At 32.1% G+C, this 11,811-nt stretch overlaps 1 non-coding gene across 1 annotated transcript; it reads right to left on the bottom strand.

Annotated features, from left to right (window-relative positions):
- Positions 1 to 4,322: 4,322 nt before the first annotated feature.
- On the bottom strand, positions 4,323 to 4,429 carry LOC139845721 (small nucleolar RNA R71). Its single transcript, XR_011758482.1, has one exon. It is a non-coding gene; the product is annotated as a small nucleolar RNA R71 (small nucleolar RNA).
- Positions 4,430 to 11,811: the final 7,382 nt, after the last annotated feature.

Here is an 11,811-nt window from a genome sequence, read left to right as displayed (position 1 = left end):
GTCACCTGAACCAAATCGGGTGTCAACCGTAAGAACGGTGGTTGCATAGCATGGTCGAAGACAGGACCTTATGCCAGACCAGAAAAATTATAGGATGATCTTTACTATTGCTCCTACAAAGGATAGTAATAGCATCCTGCACGTTTTAGACCATGAACAAATGCATGTCATTAGACATTGCCTTAACAGTTTCTTGTTCATCGCTTTCCTTACAATCGGACGGTAGTTTACCGAAAGGTAATATACGGGACAAGTAAACTGGACGTGTTGCTTTCCTAATACAAGGTTAGCAAGTGGGTGACACAAAACAGTAAAGTTTTGAGCTAAAATTTTAAAATCCGAAACCCACAAAACCCACAATAACATTTTGCAACACCGGTGAAGGGTTATTCCGGAAAACTTATCTAGGATAAAAACTAGATTGAATTTTTAAAAAATCAAGTGTTTTCATAAAGATCCAATTTCCTAACGGATCTAAATTTTTATAGTCATGTGAGACTGTAAACCACATCGTTACTATCATTGTTCATAACCGCCGTAATGAAATCACTGATGTACAAAGTGTGAAGAATAAAGAAGTGATTCAAGTATGTTTTTATTTCAAGACTATATTGCTTGAGGACAAGCAACGCTCAAGTGTGGGAATATTGATAATGCTAAAAACGAACACATATTTCATAGCATTATCCCTCAAGAAAGAAGATTTTAGTTGCAATTGTTCTATTTACAAGTGATATTCGTTTAAATAATAAAAGGTGAAGACAAAAGGCAGATTTGACGATTTGAAGACACAAACGACCAAAAAGCTAAAAAGTACAAAGTACAATCCAAGTGGTTCAATATATTGATGAGAAACGTCTAAAAATTACAAACGTACAAGCCGCAAAACATAAAGTACAAGATATTAAATTATACGAAAAGGCGTTCGAAAATCCGGAACCGAGACATGAACCAACTTTCAACGCTCGACGCAACGGAGCTGAAAGTACAAGTCAACTATGCACAAGAATATAATATAATATTTAAATAATTCATAATAAGAATAATAATAAATAATAAAAAGTTGTTAATTGAGCATAGTTAAGGGGTCATAAGTGAAAATTTTAAATCAACATTTGCCTATAAAATGAGACTACGGAGAATGAAGAAAGACACACCTTTTTCCAATCTTCTTTCTCTATATATGTAATTTATATATATATATATATATATATATATATATATATATATATATATATATAGATATAGATATATATATATATATATATATATATATATATATATATATATATATATATATATAATTATAATTTTAATTTAAGTTAAATAATAATTGAGTTATTGTAAGAAATGTTTTACGGGTTTTAAAGTCGGAACTCTGTCCGTGTAACGCTACGCGATTATTCACCACTGTAAGCTATGTTCTTCCTTTTTAAATTAATGTCTCGTAACTAAGTTATTATTATGCTTATTTGAGCCGAAGTAATCATGATGTTGGACTAAATATTAAAGATTGGGTTATTGGATTTTGTACCATAATTAGGGTATGGACAAAAGACCGACACTTGTGGACATTGGACCATGGACCATTAATAGATGGGAGGTATTGTCTAATCGAATGACAACTCTTTGGAGTCTGTCGAACCTATATTCAAATTAGTTAATCTAATAATTATTAAATGATTATGCATGTCCTATTTAGTGACGTTTATACGACATCTTTTACAATCATTTAATTAATCAATTCGGTTGGGTAATTTATTATTCATTCTGGCCAAGTGGGTAAATTAATAATCATGGACTAATTAAAACAGGGGTGGATTACATACAAGGGTAATTGGTGTAATTGTTAACAAAGTATTAAGACCTTGGATTACACAGTCGATAACCTGGTGTAATTATTAACAAAGTATTAAGACCTTGTTACAGTTCGAATTCCCAATTAGTTGGAATATTTGACTTCAGGTATAAGGTTAATTTAACGATCATTTTATAATTATGACCGATGAACTATTATGGGCAAAAACCAGATAGGTATCAAATAAATCCAGGACAAAGGACAATTAACCCAGCATAATAAATTAAAATCAAAACGTCAAACATCATGATTACGGAAGTTTAAATAAGCATAATTCTTTTATTGTATTTCTCATCGTACTTTCATTACTCGCAATTTTATTTATTGTCATTTTAATATTGTTATTTATTTTACGCACTTTAATTATCGTCATTTATCTGTACGCTTAAAATATAAAATCGACAAACCGGTCATTAAACGGTAAATCCCCCAAAGTTACCTATAATTACTATATCTAGTTTAACTACTTAATTAACTAATTTGACCTAGTAAGACACCCAATAATAGTGTCCACGGATCGACCTCCCGGACTTTACCTTAGCTATATTATTACATGATAGGTATACTTGCCTTTTGTGTTTTAGTTTAATTTAGGTGATTTCCTGTAGTAAATAAATATAAAACTGATAGCCGTTTCATACACACCTTAGAGAACACATCAAGCTTTTGGCGCCGCTGCCGGGGACACTTTTTGTGTCTTCACGGGGTATTTAAGTTTTTTTTTAGTTTTTGATTGATTAAAGATATATTAATTTAAATATAATAATTTAATAAATATAATAATATAATAATATTGAAATAAAATATAATAATATAATAATATTAAAATAAAATATAATAATATAATAATAATTTTGAATCAAATTTGAATCGTAAAGTTTTAAAAAGTCGTATTTATTAAATACTTCAGGGGTATATTATGTAACTTATAATTAATAATTTCTATTATGTTGCTTTCATGTGAATAGTAAATTAATTAATTTTGTTTTATTTACTATTCATGAATAGTAAATGAGTTAAAAAAAAGTTTTTTAAAAAAAATAATAAAAAAAATTATTAATTTCGTGAAAAAAAAGAAAAAAAAATTTAAAAAAAATATAAAATTTTTTTTTTTAAAAAAAAATATATATATTTTTAAGATTTTGTCTATAAAATTAAAAAAATATATATATTTATTTTAAGTTTTATTATCTTTAGATTTTTAGACTCTAGTTACAACTTTTAATATTAAGTTTAGTTTTGCCATAGTTATTTTTATACTTTTAGATTTTTAGGCTTTGCCGTAAAATCCCTTAAGTGCTTTTTCTTTAGACTAAGATTTAGGTGGCTTAAAATTTTGCGACGCCGTGTTAAAATTTTAGTATCATTTTAAGTAATTGCCGTTTTTCGTTTAGAATCCCTTTTAAGTTTCGACGCGCTACTTTCTTATTTTTATTTTTCGACCTTTTATTTTTCGACATTTTTCGACGCGCTCTTTTTCTTTCTTATTTCTCGACGCTCTAGTTTTTAGGACATAGATTTTTATTTCAAAATTTCGACGAAAAATTGTTTTAAGTGGTTAAATTGATAGACATCCAAAATTTTCTGGTTCGTAGTAATAGTTGAATTTGTTAGTGACGAGTTGTGGGCTTCCGATTTAAAGGGTCCTGGCTACCTGCTGCATCTATTGGCTATTCGAAACGTGGGTAAAATCAGAAAAGTCTATTAATTTGATAACTTATATAATTTTTTTTATTTTTATAACTAATAGGATATTCAGTGAATGCACCGGGCAAAACGTTCACCACCTTTCATACGTTCACCACCTGTAACTCGATCAAGACATCTAGCCAATATTATCGCCATTGATTTTTCTTTAGAATCATCATCTAGTCGAACAAGTACTTCAATTCAAATTTCCGATAATCCATGTTTTGAACCCGATTTCACAATTGAGAATCCAGAGAATATTTAAGGACAATTCAGAGATCCTGAACCACTAATCATTCCTCCGGAACCACAAATTACTCATCCAGAAATTGTCGAGGAAGAAACCATTAAGTCAGAATCTTCTAGCGATTCAGATTCAACAAACTCAATCATGGAAAATCTGGAACCTCTAAGTATGGAAGACCGAATGAGAGCTAAACGCACTGGCAAAGGTCACGCCATTATTAAGCCAGATATTAATGCACCAGATTATGAAATCAAAGGACAAATCCTACACATGGTAACTAATCAATGCCAATATAGTGGTACGCCAAAAGAAGATCCAAACGAACATCTTCGAACTTTTAATAGGATTTGTAATCTATTTAAAATCCGAGAAGTTGAGGATGAAACTATTTATCTTATGTTGTTCCCATGGACTTTAAAAGGAGAAGCCAAAGATTGGTTAGAATCGTTACCTGAAGGAACGATTGACTCATGGGATATTTTAGTTGAGAAATTTCTTCAAAGATTCTTTCTGGTATCTAAAGCCGTGAGACTTCATGGAGAAATTGCCACGTTCGTGCAAAAGCCAAATGAAACGTTATATGAGGCATGGACAAGATTCGAAAGGATGTTGAGAGGATGTCCTCAACACGGTTTAGATACTTTTCAAATAGTGCAAATTTTCTATAAAGGCGTTGACATCGCCACACGAAAAGACATCGACACAGCAGCTGGTGGTTCCATTATGAAGAAAACCGCAATCGAAGCTCACAAGATCATTGATAACACAGCCTCCCACTCGCATGAGTGGCACCAAGAAAAAGATATTTTTCATTCATCTAAAGCGGCTAGAGCCGATTCTAGCCATAACTTTGATTCTGTTTCTGCCAAAATAGATGCTTTCGAGAGACGAATGGAAAAGATGACTAAAGATATTCACGCAATACGAATCAGTTGTGAGCAATGCGGTGGACCACACTTAACGAAAGATTGTAATGTTGAGCAAACGATAGAACAACAAGAGAATGTTTCCTACATAAACCAAAGGCCGGGAAATAATTATCAAAATAATTATCAACCGCCAAGGCCAAACTTTAATCGAAATCAAAACATTCTTTACAATCCAAATGGACGCAATAATAACTCATACAACCAACAAGGTCCGAATAACCAACCAACTCAAAACAACACTTTCAATCAACAAAGACCTGGCTTGTATAAACCACCACAACAAACCGAAGAGAAAAAGTCAAATCTGGAAGAAGTGGTATTTAAGTTAGTTGAATCTCAAACACAATTTATTGAAACTCAAACCCAAACAAATGAGAGGTTTGATCAGTCATTTAGAACTCAACAAGCTTCTATTTTGAATCTAGAAAAACAAGTAGGTACTCTTGTTAGATTGATGAGTGAAAGGGAACAAGGAAAGCTACCGAGTAATAATGAAATAAATCCTCGAAATGAAAATGTTAACATGGTATCAACAAATTCTGAAAAACCAACACCAGAAGATGGGAAAGTTTTAGATGTGTGTAACAATGAAGAAGTTACAACACCACCACCACCCGAGTATGTAAAGCCAGTGGTGGCACCATACAAAACAACCATCCCGTTTCCAAGAAAAGGAGTTGAGTATGAGCAAGTGATAGGTAATAAAGTTTGTGATACCTTTGGAAAAAAGAAGAAGAAGAAGAAGAAGAAAGTGCAAGAAACAAAAACCATAGAAGTAAACCCGGTGAAGACAGTTCCACCAAAACCTCCACCTAGGGTAGGTGATTCGGGTGAATTTATTATTCCTTGTCTACTAAGTGACTATGTCATGTATGATGCACTAGCAGATTTAGGTGCAAGTGTGAGTGTTATGCCTCTTTCATTATATAAGAGATTAGGAGTAGGTGAGTTAAGTCTAACGGATATGAGTGTTCGACTCCTTGATCAAACCATTAAGCACCCAGTTGGAATTGCTGACAACCTACCCGTTCAAGTAGGTAATTTAACCTTTCTAGTCGAATTCATTGTCATTGACATAGAAGAGGACCCAAACATTCCTCTAATTTTAGGTCGACCATTCTTAGCGTCCACCGGGGCGTTATTTGATGTAAGAAAGGGTAGAATGATACTTAGTAATGATGAGAAATCGATCACCTTTATGATTCGAAAGTCTAAATCTCCACCAACCAAAACCGTTGAACCAGCAAAAACGATTGGTAAGAACCATGTTGTTTTACCAACTCCAATGGTAGTGCTCAACAATAATAAAATGCCTAAGTGTGGGGAAAATGAAGTAACACCTAATGATGACCTGATAACAAAGAACCCCGTTGTTGATACGAAATTAAATGATCCCATTATTAATAGTTCAATGAAGAAACTTATTAAACGAATTCGCGATGCTAGAACCAAGGGGAACTTTAAGTTATGTAACCGGTTAGTATCCAATCTGTCGCCTAAAGAAAAGGCGAAATTAGTTGAATTTGTGGATATTACACAAGAATCCGACCAATAGCTTAAAGCAAAAGTCACATATATGCAAGTTGATTATGGTCCAAGAAAAATTGACGATGAAGTTAATCACAATTTTGACACCACAGCTACCTAAGTGTGGGGAGATTCAAAATGTTCTAAAAAGAAAATGCTGTCTAGAGTTAGTTGTTCTGTTCTCGTGTAGTTCCGAGAATGGAATCCGATTGGTCTTTTCCACTAGCAGACACTAAAGAACTAGTTTTCTCCCCCCATTCTGAATTTTTTTTTTGTTTTGTAGGTTTTATATGAAAGTAATATGCTTTTTAAATTTAAGTTTTGTGTGATTTTAAAAACAAAAATTTACTTTATTTAATTAAGTTTAAAAAAATGATTTCTAAAATTCGTCGTGAGTTAAACACTAGGTCATTGAACCGTAATTGCTTTACCCGAGGGCGGGACGACAAATTTTGTTATCATTATTTTTAATTTTATTGATTTAAAGTATGCCAAAAAAAATATTAGATTTTATAAATTTTTGAAAGTGGGGTAATATACCAAACTTCAAAAATATGTATATATGTGTGTAGTTTATCTTATGTACAAAACAGGGTAAAACAACGCACTTTCAAAGACTGTCATTAAGTTCAGCAAAAGCTACTAATTTTGACGACAAGACGCAAAATATCAAATGTGAAATAACAACAATATGTTTGCAAACTCGGTAATTTTAATCATTTTTCTACACTAATCACCCTCATGAATTTAAATTTTTACTGATTTCTTGCAAATGAGGGCATTGCAAGATCTCAAGTGTGGGGAAGGGTTATAAATTCTCTCGGGTTTACACTTGGTTTAATTGCCAAATTTTGTGAAAATTTGAAAAATTTTCAACTAAATGAATTCAAAATCATGTTTATACATATTTATGAACGATAAAACTAGGTGATACTACCGAAATTATTGTTACCTTGGAAAGGACATAAATTGAGAAACAACCCAAAACGCTTGAATTCATTTAAAATGGAATAGAGGGGAATAAAAAGGGAAAGAAAGAAATAAATAAAAGCTGAGTGTGGGAAGAATTCACTAAGTTCTTTAAAACATATATCACATATCTGTACAAGCTTATTGCAGGTACTTTTGTTTTGGACTAAACTAATCAGATTTACCCGATTTACTGTAATATATTCGAAAGAAAGATGGATCTACACGATGAATCAATTCCATCATTAAAAGGAAGTAAACTCTTCCGAAAAAGATACGCGCTTCTTGATTTAGGTCAACAAGTTGTCGTCCAGACCAGCTGTAGGTTGACGAAAAATCTAGAAAAGTCATCTCTAAAATCAGCAGGAAATCCATGGACCTCAGCATCAAACAGGGTCGCCATGTGGTCAGACTTATCCTAACCATGAGAGGATCTATCTCATAAAATGGGGAGAGCGCCGTGCAAATTAGCTTGATAAGACTAATGAATCAGACCCCCAGTAAGGATAATCTCCTTAAAGATTAAAAATCAGCTTTTAAGCCTGATATTACTCAATCCTTGAGATTGACTTTAAAGATTGAGAATTACAAACTCATGAAATTCGATGATATCTAAACTCGAACTTGAACGAGAAAATATTTTGATCAAATTACAAACCGATTTGTTTTCTGAAAACCTATTTTCAATGCGTTCATTACCATTGAACGTAAAATCCTGAGAATTCATCAGAATTCATTAGGTCACCTGAACCAAATCGGGTGTCAACTGTAAGAACGGTGGTTGCATAGCATGGTCGAAGACAGGACCTTGTGCCAGACCAGAAAAATTATAGGATGATCTTTACTATTGCTCCTACAAAGGATAGTAATAGCATCCGACACGTTTTAGACCATGAACAAATGCATGTCATTAGACATTGCCTTAACAGTTTCTTGTTCATCGCTTTCCTTTACAACCGGACGGTAGTTTACCGAAAGGTAATATACGGGACAAGTAAACTGGACGTGTTGCTTTCCTAATACAAGATTAGCAAGTAGGTGACACAAAACCATAAAGTTTTGAGCTAAAATTTTAAAATCCGAAACCCACAAAACCCACAATAACATTTTGCAACACCGGTGAAGGGTTAGTCCGGAAAACTTATCTAGGATAAAAACTAGATTGAATTTTCAAAAAATCAAATGTTTTCATAAAGATCCAATTTCCTAACGAATCTAAATTTTTATAGTCATGTGAGACTGTAAATCACATCGTTACTATCATTGTTCATAACCGCCGTATTGAAATCACTGATGTACAAAGTGTGAAGAATAAAGAAGTGATTCAAGTATGTTTTTATTTCAAGACTATATTGCTTGAGGACAAACAACGCTCAAGTGTGGGAATATTGATAATGCTAAAAACGAACACATATTTCATAGCATTATCCCTCAAGAAAGACAAGATTTTTAGTTGCAATTGTTCTATTTACAAGTGATATTCATTTAAATAATAAAAGGTGAAGACAAAAGGCAGATTCGACGATTTGAAGACGCAAACGACCAAAAAGCTAAAAAGTACAAAGTACAATCCAAGTGGTTCAATATATTGATGAGAAACGTCTAAAAATTACAAACGTACAAGCCGCAAAACGCAAAGTACAAGATATTAAATTATACGAAAAGGCGTTCGAAAATCCGAAACCGAGACATGAACCAACTTTCAACGCTCGACGCAATGGAGCTGAAAGTACAAGTCAACTATGCACAAGAATATAATATAATATTTAAATAATTCATAATAAGAATAATAATAAATAATAAAAAGTTGTTAATTGAGCATAGTTAAGGGGTCATAAGTGAAAATTTCAAATCAACATTTGCCTATAAAACGAGACTACGGAGAATGAAGAAAGACACACCTTTTTCCAATCTTCTTTCTTTATATATGTAATTTATATATATTTATAATTTTAATTTTAATTTAAGTTTAATAATAATTGAGTTATTGTAAGAAATGTTTTACGGGTTTTAAAGTCGGAACTCTGTCCGTGTAACGCTACGCGATTATTCACCACTGTAAGCTATGTTCTTCCTTTTTAAATTAATGTCTCGTAACTAAGTTATTATTATACTTATTTGAGCCGAAGTAATCATGATGTTGGACTAAATATTAAAGATTGGGTTATTGGATTTTGTACCATAATTAGGGTATGGACAAAAGACCGACACTTGTGGACATTGGACCATGGACCATTAATAGATGGGGGTATTGTCTAATCGAATGACAACTCTTTGGAGTCTGTCGAACCTATCTTCAAATTAGTTAATCTAATAATTATTAAATGATTATGCATGTCCTATTTAGTGACGTTTATACGACATCTTTTACAACCATTTAATTAATCAATTGGGTTGGGTAATTTATTATTCATTCTGGCCAAGTGAGTAAATTAATAATCATGGACTAATTAAAACAGGGGTGGATTACATACAAGGGTAATTGGTGTAATTCTTAACAAAGTATTAAGACCATGGATTACACACAGTCGATAACCTGGTGTAATTATTAACAAAGTATTAAGACCTTGTTACAGTTCGAATCCCCAATTAGTTGGAATATTTGACTTCGGGTATAAGGTTAATTTGACGATCATTTTATAATTATGACCAATGAACTATTATGGGCAAAAACCATATAGGTATCAAATAAATCCAGGACAAAGGACAATTAACCCAACATAATAAATTAAAATCAAAACGTCAAACATCATGATTACGGAAGTTTAAATAAGCATAATTCTTTTATTGTATTTCTCATCGTACTTTCATTTACTCGCAATTTTATTTATTGTCATTTTAATATTGTTATTTATTTTACGCACTTTAATTATCGTCATTTATCTGTACGCTTAAAATATAAAATCGACAAACCGGTCATTAAACGGTAAATCCCCCCAAAGTTACCTATAATTACTATATCTAGTTTAACTACTTAATTAACTAATTTGACCTAGTAAGACACCCAATAATAGTGTCCACGGATCGACCTCCCGGACTTTACCTTAGCTATATTATTACACGATAGGTATACTTGTCTTTTGTGTTTTAGTTTAATTTAGGTGATTTCCTGTAGTAAATAAATATAAAACTGATAGCCGTTTCATACACACCTTAGAGAACACATCATAGACCATGAACATCTGCATGTCATTAGACATCGCCTTAACAGTTGCTTGTTCATCGCTTTCCTTTACAACCGAACGGTCGTTTACCGAAAGGTAATATACGAGACAAGTAAACTGGACGTGTGCACAAGTCAACTATGCACAAGAATATAATATAATATATATATAATAATATGTCGACAAGCAAGAAAACAAAAAATATGTGAGCTGGATCTGACGGCCATGCGATCGCATGGGAAATAGGCATAAAACCCATGCGAGTGCATGAGCCCATGCGAGTGCATGAGATTTGCACTGAAACCCCATGCACTCGCATGGGCATCAGAATCAGGAAATATGCCTATAAATACCAGGCTTCTGCCTATAATTTTAAGTTTAAATTAAGTTTAATAATAATTGGGTTAATACAAGAAATGTTTTAAGGTTTTGTAAGTTGAAACTCTATCCGTGCAACGCTACGCGATAAATAACCACTGTAAGCTATGTTCTTCCTTTTTAAATTAATATCTCGTAACTAAGTTATTATTATGCTTATTTGAGCCAAAGTAATCGTGATGTTAGACTAAATATTAAGACGGGGTTATTAGATTTTTTACCATAATTAAGGTTTGGACAAAAGACCGACACTTGTGGACATTGGACTATTGACTATTAATAGATAGGGGGTATTGTCTAATTGAATGACTACTCATTAGAATCTGTCGAACCTATCTTCAAATTAGTTAATCTAATAATTATTAAAATGATTATGTATGTTCTATTTAGTGACGTTTATACGACATCTTTTACGATCATTTAATTAATTATTCGGGTTGGGTAATTGATTATTCATTCTGATCAAGTGGGTAAATTAATATTCATACCTCATTAAAATAGGGGTGGATTACATACAAGGATAATTGGTGTAATTGTTAACAAAGTATTAAAACCTTGGATTACACGCAATCGATAACGTGGTGTAATCATTAAACAAATTATTAAAACCTTGTTACAGTTCGAATCCCTAATTAGTTGGAATATTTGACTTCGGGAATAAGGTTAATTTGACGAGCATTTTATAATTATTACCGATGGACTATTATGGACAAAAACCAAATAGGTATCAAATAATCCAGGATAAAGGACAATTAACCCAGGGTAATAAATTAAAATCAAAACGTCAAACATCATGATTACGGAAGTTTAAATAAGCATAATACTTTTATTTCATATTTTATCGTACCTTTATTTACTGTCATTTTAATTACTGCAATTTACTTTATCGCAATTTAAATTCTGCCATTTATATTATCGTCATTTATCTTTACGCTTAAAATATAAAATCGACAAACCGGTCATTAAACGGTAAACCCCCCCCCCCTTTATATAATATTATTACTACTTATGTATATATATATATATATATATATATATATATATATATAT

Source organism: Rutidosis leptorrhynchoides, chromosome 4 (assembly GCF_046630445.1).
Source record: "Rutidosis leptorrhynchoides isolate AG116_Rl617_1_P2 chromosome 4, CSIRO_AGI_Rlap_v1, whole genome shotgun sequence".
Taxonomy (NCBI): Eukaryota; Viridiplantae; Streptophyta; class Magnoliopsida; order Asterales; family Asteraceae; genus Rutidosis; species Rutidosis leptorrhynchoides.
The sequence above is the reverse complement of the archived record's forward strand: the minus strand, read 5'-3'. Positions and strand labels throughout refer to the sequence as shown.